Here is a 13061-nt window from a genome sequence, read left to right on the forward strand (position 1 = left end):
CCCAAACCCACCACGCAAGTCGCATCAACCTAACCCCACCACGAAAGTCGCATCAACCCAACCACACGAGTCGCATCAACCCAAACCCACCACGCAAGTCGCATCAACCCCACGACAAGAGTCGCTTCAACCCAAACCCACCACGCAAGTCGCATCAACCCAACCACACGAGTCGCATCAACCCAAACCCACCACGCAAGTCGCATCAACCTAACCCCACCACGAAAGTCGCATCAACCCAACCACACGAGTCGCATCAACCCAAACCCACCACGCAAGTCGCATCAACCCCACGACAAGAGTCGCTTCAACCCAAACCCACCACGCAAGTCGCATCAACCCAACCACACGAGTCGCATCAACCCAAACCCAGCACGAAAGTCGCATCAACCCAACCACACGAGTCGCATCAACCCAAACCCACCACGCAAGTCGCATCAACCCCACGACAAGAGTCGCTTCAACCCAAACCCACCACGCAAGTCGCATCAACCCAACCACACGAGTCGCATCAACCCAAACCCACCACGAAAGTCGCATCAACCCCACGACAAGAGTCGCATCAACCCAACCACACGAGTCGCATCAACCCAAACCCACCACGCAAGTCGCATCAACCCAACCTCACGAGTCGCTTCAACCCAAACCCACCACGCAAGTCGCATCAACCCAACCACACGAGTCGCATCAACCCAACCACACGAGTCGCATCAACCCAAACCCACCACGCAAGTCGCATCAACCCAACCACACGAGTCGCATCAACCCAACCACACGAGTCGCATCAACCCAAACCCACCACGAAAGTCGCATCAACCCAACCACACGAGTCGCATCAACCCAAACCCACCACGCAAGTCGCATCAACCCAACCACACGAGTCGCATCAACCCAACCACACGAGTCGCATCAACCCAAACCCACCACGCAAGTCGCATCAACCCAACCACACGAGTCGCATCAACCCAAACCCACCACGAAAGTCGCATCAACCCAACCACACGAGTCGCATCAACCCAAACCCACCCACGCAAGTCGCATCAACCCAACCACACGAGTCGCATCAACCCAAACCCAGCACGAAAGTCGCATCAACCCAACCACACGAGTCGCATCAACCCAAACCCAGCACAAAAGTCGCATCAACCCAACCACACGAGTCGCATCAACCCAAACCCACCACGCAAGTCGCATCAACCCAACCACACGAGTCGCATCAACCCAAACCCACCACGAAAGTCGCATCAACCCAACCACACGAGTCGCATCAACCCAAACCCACCCACGCAAGTCGCATCAACCCAACCACACGAGTCGCATCAACCCAAACCCAGCACGAAAGTCGCATCAACCCAACCACACGAGTCGCATCAACCCAAACCCAGCACGAAAGTCGCATCAACCCAACCACACGAGTCGCATCAACCCAACCACACGAGTCGCATCAACCCAAACCCACCCACGCAAGTCGCATCAACCCAACCACACGAGTCGCATCAACCCAACCATACGAGTCGCATCAACCCAAACCCAGCACGCAAGTCGCATCAACCCAACCTCACGAGTCGCATCAACCCAAACCCAGCACGAAAGTCGCATCAACCCAACCACACGAGTCGCATCAACCCAAACCCACCACGCAAGTCGCATCAACCCAACCACACGAGTCGCATCAACCCAAACCCACCACGCAAGTCGCATCAACCCAACCACACGAGTCGCATCAACCCAAACCCACCACGCAAGTCGCATCAACCCAACCACACGAGTCGCATCAACCCAAACCCACCACGCAAGTCGCATCAACCCAAACCCACCACGCAAGTCGCATCAACCCAACCACACGAGTCGCATCAACCCAAACCCAGCACGAAAGTCGCATCAACCCAACCACACGAGTCGCATCAACCCAACCACACGAGTCGCATCAACCCAAACCCACCACGCAAGTCGCATCAACCCAACCACACGAGTCGCATCAACCCAAACCCACCACGAAAGTCGCATCAACCCAACCACACGAGTCGCATCAACCCAAACCCACCACGCAAGTCGCATCAACCCAACCACACGAGTCGCATCAACCCAAACCCAGCACGAAAGTCGCATCAACCCAACCACACGAGTCGCATCAACCCAAACCCACCACGAAAGTCGCATCAACCCAACCACACGAGTCGCATCAACCCAAACCCACCCACGCAAGTCGCATCAACCCAACCACACGAGTCGCATCAACCCAAACCCAGCACGAAAGTCGCATCAACCCAACCACACGAGTCGCATCAACCCAAACCCAGCACGAAAGTCGCATCAACCCAACCACACGAGTCGCATCAACCCAACCACACGAGTCGCATCAACCCAAACCCACCCACGCAAGTCGCATCAACCCAACCACACGAGTCGCATCAACCCAACCATACGAGTCGCATCAACCCAAACCCAGCACGCAAGTCGCATCAACCCAACCTCACGAGTCGCATCAACCCAAACCCAGCACGAAAGTCGCATCAACCCAACCACACGAGTCGCATCAACCCAAACCCACCACGCAAGTCGCATCAACCCAACCACACGAGTCGCATCAACCCAAACCCACCACGCAAGTCGCATCAACCCAACCACACGAGTCGCATCAACCCAAACCCACCACGCAAGTCGCATCAACCCAACCACACGAGTCGCATCAACCCAAACCCACCACGCAAGTCGCATCAACCCAAACCCACCACGCAAGTCGCATCAACCCAACCACACGAGTCGCATCAACCCAAACCCAGCACGAAAGTCGCATCAACCCAACCACACGAGTCGCATCAACCCAACCACACGAGTCGCATCAACCCAAACCCACCACGCAAGTCGCATCAACCCAACCACACGAGTCGCATCAACCCAAACCCACCACGAAAGTCGCATCAACCCAACCACACGAGTCGCATCAACCCAAACCCACCACGCAAGTCGCATCAACCCAACCACACGAGTCGCATCAACCCAAACCCAGCACGAAAGTCGCATCAACCCAACCACACGAGTCGCATCAACCCAAACCCACCACGCAAGTCGCATCAACCCACCACGTCGCATCGTACAGTTCGTCAGGTGGATCGCGACGGGTCTGGTTGTCTTCTTGAAAATCGCCGAAATCGGACAAAAATCCGCGATCCGCAAACCCAAAGGCAAAATGGGAAAACTGGAGATTGGTTCACGGTTTGTAACACGACACGCACCCATCCTTCTGTTTAACGTTTCCCTACAGGCCTACACCAACCCAAGCATGCAACAGGAAGTATGTTTATGCAAAAATATGCTTTATATTTTCTAGAGTGTGAAATATAATTTTTTTTTCTAAAAAGTCTATATTCCTGTACACGGCGTAAATCGTGGGTGGCTGAACCTCTCCGCTTCACCGGAGTCTGGGGACACGTGACTTGAGACCCGCGATGGGCCACTTGGGTGGGGAACAAGACGGAGACGAGACGGAGACGAGACGGAGCCGCGTGGGTTCTTCCGCGGCAGCGTCATCGCGAGCAGCACAGTGACGATGCCCCGACAGGCATCTGGCCTGCAGGGGCGCAATCGGCGGCCTCTGCCTCTTCCCTCTCTCCCCTCCACTCCTTCCCCGTCCCTCCCCGACTCTTTCGTGGTCCCCCCACGCCCTCAAGTGCACTCACCGCTCTCACCTCGTGCTGTTGTGCCGCCCGGTTGCTAACATGCCGAGGGTTGGGGACCCGTGGTGTTAGCCGTGCGCCTTGAGAGTGGAGGCGCTCTCTCTCTCTCTGGCCCTCTCTATATATGCAGGGTGCTTTAAAAAAAAACGTGAACGCTTCTGAGAATTCGCAGCAACAACCACGAGAAATGTGCCGCCTCTGGGCTCTGGAGACCACCTGGAGAAGATTCCAGGCACGCGTCGACAACGATGGCGAACATGTGGGAGACTCGTTGACTTGTTTCAGCTATTAACATCACATTTGTTACTGGTAGGAACCTCCTGGTTACACCAGCCCACAGGGGATTGTTGTGTCCGTCGTGCAGGGAGGGGCTGGGTGGGGAGGGAGGGGCTGGGTGGGGAGGGGAGGGTGGGGAGGGGCTGGGTGGGGAGGGGCTGGGTAGGGAGGGTGGGGAGGGGCTGGGTTGGGAGGGTGGGGCTGGGTGGGGGGTGGGAGTGGTGGGGCTGGGTGGGGAGGGGCTGGTCACCCCGTGGTGCCCTTATACAACTCAACATTTAACCTACTCACGCCGGCTTGTGCCCGCACTCACAGTCGGCCATATTTGCGGAATACACCACGCCGCCGTTGACCCTGGCCATTGACCGAGCAACCCAACGTTCCTACCAGCTCCCTCCGCAGGAATGTGTTATCACATCACATTATATATTATCCGTTATTTTTTTCCATTAAAAACGATAATGCCCATGTGAGCGTTAACATTTTTTCGAAGCACCCTTTTATAAATATAGAATTCGATTGTAGATTGTAGGAAGAGCTGCGTCCGTGAGGCCAACTGGGTGTTGCTGCCGTTGGATTCCCTAGCGCTACGAAGGAGCGAGCTTGGGCTCACACAGCACATTCGGCGCGTGACATAGACACGGCTCTAGTGCCAGGCTACGTGCCCTCTGAGCAGTGACGGATTAAGCTAAGTGTGGGACCTGTAGCATATGATGTTATAAAGGGGCCATAAATAAAATAAAAACTTAAACACCCAGTCGTTCGTAAAAGTTGAAGGTGGTATAGTACTACAGTAATAGAGCAAGTGCAGAATCACCGAACCGGAATTGATAGCTTGAAAGCATTTAGCGCGGGGCCCTTGAAAGAGCGGGGCCCGTAGCGACTACACGTGTAGCTACTTGTGCTCCTGGGATGATCCGGCACTGATTGTGAGCCAACCCTCACGTGAAGTGCGCAAGGCTGGCTTGGCAGGAGGTCACAACACAAGACAGATATTGAAGAAGTAAGAAGAACACTTTGATACTGGCAAAAACAGGTCCCATGTTACAAGACAAAGATTCCCCGTATAGCCTCGTCGCTCTTTTGGGGGCAAGTGCTTTAAGGAGCGAGTGGCGCCTATGAAGGCCGGCACGGCAAATGAGAGAGGGGTGTGTGGCCAGCACCACGCCCGACCGCCTTTGTCTCCCCAGTGGCGATGTTTACACGCACCCGCAACCAGGTGCTCATTGAGGCCGCGTCGACCTAGGAGAGGCTCGGGAACCGGTTCAGATAATTCGCCACACCGGTGTTGGCGTGAGCGGGAGTCGAACTCGGATCACCGGGTTCTTAGCGCAACAAGTCGTACACCACGCATCACGCACACCGCACCAAACACACCACCCCAACAAGTATGCTGCTGATGATGCTGATGATGCTGATGACGATGATGATGCTGATGATGCTGATGACGATGATGATGCTGATGCTGCTGCTGCTGATGATGATGCTGATGATGCTGATGACGATGATGATGCTGATGATGCTGATGACGATGATGATGCTGATGATGCTGATGACGATGATGATGCTGATGATGCTGATGACGATGATGATGCTGATGATGCTGCTAACGATGATGATGCTGATGATGCTGATGATGCTGCTGACGATGATGATGATGCTGATGACGATGCTGCTGCTGACGATGATGCTGCTGACGATGCTGATGACGATGATGATGCTGATGATGCTGATGACAGTGGCAAAGGATGGCGGTGATGATGCTGATGATGCTGATGATGCTGCTGACGATGATGCTGATGACGATGCTGCTGCTGACGATGATGATGCTGATGATGCTGATGATGCTGATGACAGTGGCAAAGGATGGCAGTGATGATGATGATGACTGTGATGTGATCTGGTCGCTAATGGAGGGGATGAGAAGGGAGGTGTGAATTTGGAGAGAGTCGGGTTTGGGACGCGACGCGCTCGTAAGCTCCGGGCGAGGGTTGGTGGGTCACCGCAGAGATGGGCGAAACTCTCAACATCCAGCTGAGCCGTGAGCGCGGTGACCAGGAGGTTTGCAAGCTCAGCAAGTGGGTGGCGGCGCAGCACAGGACGTGGGTTCGCGACCCCGACGCGTAGCGGAGCTTTGTGTTGTGGTGTGGTGGTTGGTGGTGGTTGGTGGTGGTGGTGGCATCTTCGGATTTTCCGATTCACCTCGCCAACGAGGCCACAACTCTCACGACTTCAAAGGACACCGCTGGGGTCTGGCGGAGTGGAGTGGGGGAACAAAAAGGGGGGTCCCCTAACAAACACTGAGAGAGCGAGGAGAGATGGGGGGGGGTGCCAAGAGACAGTGGGGGGGGGGGGGTAGAGAGAACGAGGGAGAGAGAAGGGTGGGTGGGTTTTGGGGGGAGGCAAAGGAGGGAGAGTGAACGTAGACATGGAGTCTGGAGAGGGGGGGGGGTAGAGAGAGAGGGGGAAGGGGTAAGGAGAGCAGAGCGTGAAATCTCTTGTGAAATCTTTCATTTCAAAGTGGGGGGGGGGGGGGGGGGGCTTTACTTAAAGCAAAACATTTAAAAAAACGAAATGATGAACGAAGCAAAGTGCCGACTACACCGATCATCTTCTTGTTTCCTCTGATCGTCAACTGTGATTGATGTCGAGGCCTGTGACCGGGAGCGAACCTCGCCCTGCGCTTATGACGGCACACGCACCGCTGGAGAGAGAGAGAGAAAGAGAGACAAAGGCGTACGAGAAGAAAAGACCCCCACCGCACCCCCCGTGCAGCCTTAACAAACTGTTGGGGCAAAGTGCTTTTTGGCGAGGAGCAGCGAGCGCCTATGAACACCGCCACGGCTCAAGGAGGGGCTGGGGTGGCCAACGCCACGCCTGGCCGCCTTTGTCTCCCCAGTGGCGATGATTTTATACACCGCGCCAGGTACTCGTTTGAGGCCGAGTCGACCTAGGGGAGGCCCCGGACCGGCTCAAATTGAACTCGGGTTGAACACAGACGAACACACACGCACACACACATACACAGGCAGGCAGACACACACGCACAGGCAGACACACACACAGGCAGACAAACACACAGGCAGACACACACGCACACAGGCAGACACACACACACAGGCAGACACACGCACGCACATACACACAGGCAGACACACACAGGCAGACACACACGCACCGACAGACACACACAGGCAGACACACACACACAGACACACACACACAGGCAGACACACCCACACAGGCAGACACACGCACACACAGGCAGACATACACACAGGCAGACACACACACACAGGCAGACACACACACACAGGCAGACACACACAGGCAGACACACACATACAGGGAGACACACACAGGCAGAAACACACAGGCAGAAACACACAGGCAGACACACACACAGGCAGACACACACGCACAGGCAGACACACAGGCAAACACACACGCACAGGCAGACACACACAGGCAGACACACACGCACAGGCAGACACACACACAGGCAGACACACACAGGCAGACACACAGGCAGACGAAGGGGAGAAGGGAGGGAGCGAGGGTTGGGGATAGAGGGGGAGAGAGAGAGGGAGGTGGGGAGAGAGAGAGGAGGGGGTAGTGGTGGTTGGTGGTGGTGCTGGGGGGGGGGAGAGGGACGTAGACAGAGAGAGAGCGGATGGCTTTACCCAGAATATCGTCGCGGCTGAAGTCGGCCTAGGCGAGGCGAGACAGAGACGGAGACAGAGACGGGGACAGAGACAGAGACGGAGACAGAGACGGAGACGACGCGGGGACAGGCGGGCGGCAGACACCGCGGGGGACAGCGGCGCATCGCGGAGACCCCGCGCGGTCTCAGGCGGCTGGGAGAGCGCCTCGAGCTGCTGGTAAGGAGTGCAGCACACATACACACCATGTAGCACACACACACCGTGTAGCACACACACACACACCGTGTAACACACACACACACAGCGTGTAGTACACACACACACCGTGTAGCACACACACACACAGCTTGTAACACACACAAACCGTGTAGCACACACACACACACAGCTTGTAGCACACACACACATACACCGTGTAGCACACACACACACAGCGTGTAGCACACACACACACAGCGTGCAGCACACACACACACCGTGTAGCACACACACACACCGTGTAGCACACACACACACCGTGTAGCACACACACACACACACAGCGTGTAGTACACACACACACCGTGTAGCACACACACACACAGCGTGTAACACACACAAACCGTGTAGCACACACACACACACAGCGTGTAGCACACACACACATACACCGTGTATCACACACACACACAGCGTGTAGCACACACACACACAGCGTGCAGCACACACACACACACACCGTGTAGCACACACACACACACCGTGTAGCACACACACACACCGTGTTACAAAACACACACACAGCGTGTAGTACACACACACACCGTGTAGCACACACACACACAGCGTGTAACACACACAAACCGTGTAGCACACACACACACAGCGTGTAGCACACACACACATACACCGTGTAGCACACACACACACAGCGTGTAGCACACACACACACAGCGTGAAACACACACACAGCGTGTAGCACACACACACCATGTAGCACACACACACACAGCGTGTAGCACACACACAGCGTGTAGTACACACACACACAGCGTGTAGCACACACACACAGCGTGTAGCACACACACAGCGTGTAGCACACACACAGCGTGTAACACACACACACACACAGCGTGTAGCACACACACACAGCGTGTAGCACACACACACACAGCGTGTAGCACACACACACACAGCGTGTAACACACACACACAGCGTGTAACACACACACACAGCGTGTAGCACACACACACACAGCGTGTAACACACACACACCGTGTAGCACACACACACACAGCGTGTAGCACACACACACAGCGTGTAACACACACACACCGTGTAGCACACACACACACACAGCGTGTAGCACACACACAGAGTGTAGCACACACACACACAGCGTGTAACACACACACAGCGTGTAGCACACACACACACAGCGTGTAGCACACACACACACCGTGTAGCACACACACACATACACCGTGTAGCACACACACACAGCGTGTAGCACACACACACCGTGTAGCACACACACACAGCGTGTAACACACACACACAGCGTGTAACACACACACACACACCGTGTAGCACACACACACACCGTGTAGCACACACACACACACACACCGTGTATCACACACACAGCTTGTAGCACACACACACACAGCGTGTAGCACACACACACACACCATGTAACACACACACACACAGCGTGTAGCACACACACACAGCGTGTAACACACACACACAGCGTGTAGCACAAACACACAGCGTGTAACACACATACACACAGCGTGTAGCACACACACACATACACCGTGTAGTACACACACACACACACAGCGTGTAGCACACACACACAGCGTGTAACACACACACACGCCGTGTAGCACACACACACAGCGTGTAGCACACACACACACCCTTTAGCACACACACACACCCTGTAGCGCACACAACAACAACGATCGCCATTCGCCACGAAGTGGCATTGACATCACCACGACGCTTGTGCCAGGCCATGTGCACCTTGAGGCCACGTGAAGTGTCGAACGCCCGCTGGCAGGTCACGGGGCAGACCCAGCAGGTGCCACAGGTTAACTGACTGAGACGACTGGCTGATGCACCACCTGTGCCCCCTACTGTGCCAACTTGCTGTGCTTTAGCCACCCGGCGCTCCGCTTGTTGTAGTGAGCGTCGCTCCTCCGCCCTCCGTTGTTGTTGGAGGGCGACTGCCTCCAACTGCCCAGTAGCGTCCTTCGCGAGCCTCCTCCACAGAGGCCGATCTTGACACCGCTGGTACCGGTCATCGGTAAGTCCACTCAGCTCCACATCCTCCTCTACCACATCACTCCATCTCTTCTCTAGCCCGTGCCGCGCCCGTTTAGCCCCCTCGATCCGGTCGAACAAAATCTGTTTAGGCATGCGGTGGCTGGGCATGCGGGCTACATAACCCAGCCAAATCAGCATTGCCTGCCGGAGGAGCTCAACGATGGGACTTTGTCCAGATCTTTCAAGGATATGTGAGCTCCTCACACAATCTAGCCTGGTTAAACCCAAGATGGATCGTAGGCAGGCCAGCCTAAATGTTTCTAACCGGCGAAGATGCTCCATTAGGGGGATCCACGTTTTGCGAGCGTAGAGAAGGGAGGGAATAACTGTGGCCGTGAAGACCTGAAGCTTCGTGCGAAGCAACAGAGCAGGTAGCTTTCACACAGCGTTACGCAACCGACGAAAAGATAATGCCGCTCGAGTGATTCGGAGTGAGACCTCTGCTGTCAAAGTGGAAACGTCATGAGCACACTGCCAGGTATAGCACACACACACACACCCCGTGTAGCATACACACACCGTGTAGCACAGACACATACACCGTGTAGCACACACACACCGTGTAGCACACACACACACACCGTGTAACACACACACACCGTGAAACACACACACACCGTGTAACACACACACACCGTGTAGCACACACACACACACCGTGTAACACACACACACCGTGTAGCACACACACACCGTGTAACACACACACACCGTGTAGCACACACACACACCGTGTAACACACACACACCCCGTGTAGCACACACACACACCGTGTAGCACACACACACAGCGTGTAACACACACACAGCGTGTAGCACACACACACAGCGTGTAGCACACACACACACAGCGTGTAACACACACACAGCGTGTAACACACACACAGCGTGTAACACACACACAGCGTGTAGCACACACACACAGCGTGTAGCACACACACACAGCGTGTAACACACACACACACTGTGTAGCCCACACACACACACACGCACACCGTGCGGCACACACACACACACACCGTGTAGCACACACCGGCGGGGAAAAGACATTCAAAGAAAAACAAAGACAAAGACCCCCCCTATAGCCTGAACAGACTGTTGGGGCAAGTGCAGTGAGCGAGCGCCTATGAAGGCCGGCACGGCGCACGAGGGGGTGGGTGGCCACTAGCACGCCCGACCGCCTTTGTCTCCCCAGTGGCGAGGTTTACACACCACACCAGGTACTCATTTGAGGCTGAGTCGACCTAGGAGAGGCCCAGGACCAGTTCAAATAATCGTCACCGGGTGTTGGCCGTGAGCGGGAATCGAACTCGGGTCGCCAAGTTCGTAGCGCAGCGTAGCGCTAACCGCAGCACCACCGCTCTCCGATACAGTTACACAAGCCTGGTCACACACAAAGACAAAGGCCCCCCGTATAGCCTCAACAGACTGCTGGGGCAAGTGATGTCAGCAAGCAATTATGAATGCCGGGAACGGTCCACAAAGGGGTGGGTGGCCAGAACCACGCCCGACCGCCTTTGTCTCCCCAGTAGTGATTTTTGCACACCGCACCAGGTTCTCATTTGAGGATGAGTCGACCTAGGGGAGGCCCAGGACCATTTCAGATAATTGTCACCGGTGTTGGAATCGAACTCGGGTAGCAGGGTTCATGGTGCAGCACGCGAACCGCTACACTACCGCTCCCCACTGTGCTGCACACAAACACACACACTCACACAATGTGCAGCACACATACACACACTCACACCACACACACAGCACACACACAGCACACACACACAGCACACACACACAGCACAGCACACACTCACACACAGCACACACACACAGCACACACTCACACAATGTGCAGCACACACACACTCACACCACACACACAGCACCCCACACACAGCAACACCACACACAGCACACACACAGCACAGCACACACACAGCACACACATCACACACACCACTCACACACGCCACTCACACACCACTCACACACACCACGCACAGCACACACACAGCACACACAGCACACCACACACACCAACACCACACACACCACACACAGCACACACAATCGACCACACATAACATAGCATATTACATAAGACATCACACAGCAAGGTACAACACAGACAAAGATTCCCATGCGTAGCCGTTAGAGACGTTCACACACCCTACACATCAAGCATCATATCACGTAGCACATCACACGCAGCCTGTCAATCACACACACCCCTCGCACCATATCGCACAGAACAGCACACACGCTTCGCGCACCAACATAGCACGCACCATCACAGCCACAGCCACATCACACACCCCACCCGTTGCATCACGCGGCACACAAGGACAGCACACTATCCACAGCACCCCTCCGAGAACACCGGACGCATCACACGCTCGCAACAACCTCCACGCACATCACACATCACGTTGGGGCAATCACGTTACATGTCACGGAACGTAGCATATCAAAGGCAAAGATCCCCCCCCCCCCCCCCCGTATAGGCTTAGAAGAGAATTCTGGGGCAAGTGCTGTTAGCGAGCACCTATGAAGGTCGGCAAGGGACACGAGGAGTGTTCTGACCAGCACCACGCCCGGCCGCCTTTGTCTCCCTAGTGGCGATGTTGACAAAGTAACAGCACAAATACTTACACACGCACGTCACGTGACATAGCACGCCACGCACGGACACCGCATACCACATCACAACCCATCACATCACCCACTCATCCCATCACATCACCCACCCCACCCATCGCACCGACTCCCGAGCCCGATCTCATTCCCCATCACCCCATCACCCTACACATCACATCCCCTCCCCACCTCCATCACCCCCATCATCCTACACATCCCCTCCCCACCTCCATCACCCCCATCACCCTAGACATCACATCACCTCTCCACCCCCATCGCCATACGCATCACACCCCCTCCTCACCCCCATCACCCCCATCACCATACCCCTCCATCACATCACCCCTCCTCCACCCCACACGAAACTTCAACGCATTCGTCACCCACACACATCGACATCATCATCATCATCATCCTGTCCACCTCCTCTCACCCCCCGCCCCCACCTCTCCCCCAACTCTCCCCGCCCGACGCGGCACTGCCCCGTGTCACCTC

The sequence above is a fragment of the Lampetra planeri genome, unplaced genomic scaffold, assembly GCF_965212315.1.
Source record: "Lampetra planeri unplaced genomic scaffold, kcLamPlan1.2.h2 scaffold_331, whole genome shotgun sequence".
NCBI lineage: Eukaryota > Metazoa > Chordata > Hyperoartia > Petromyzontiformes > Petromyzontidae > Lampetra > Lampetra planeri.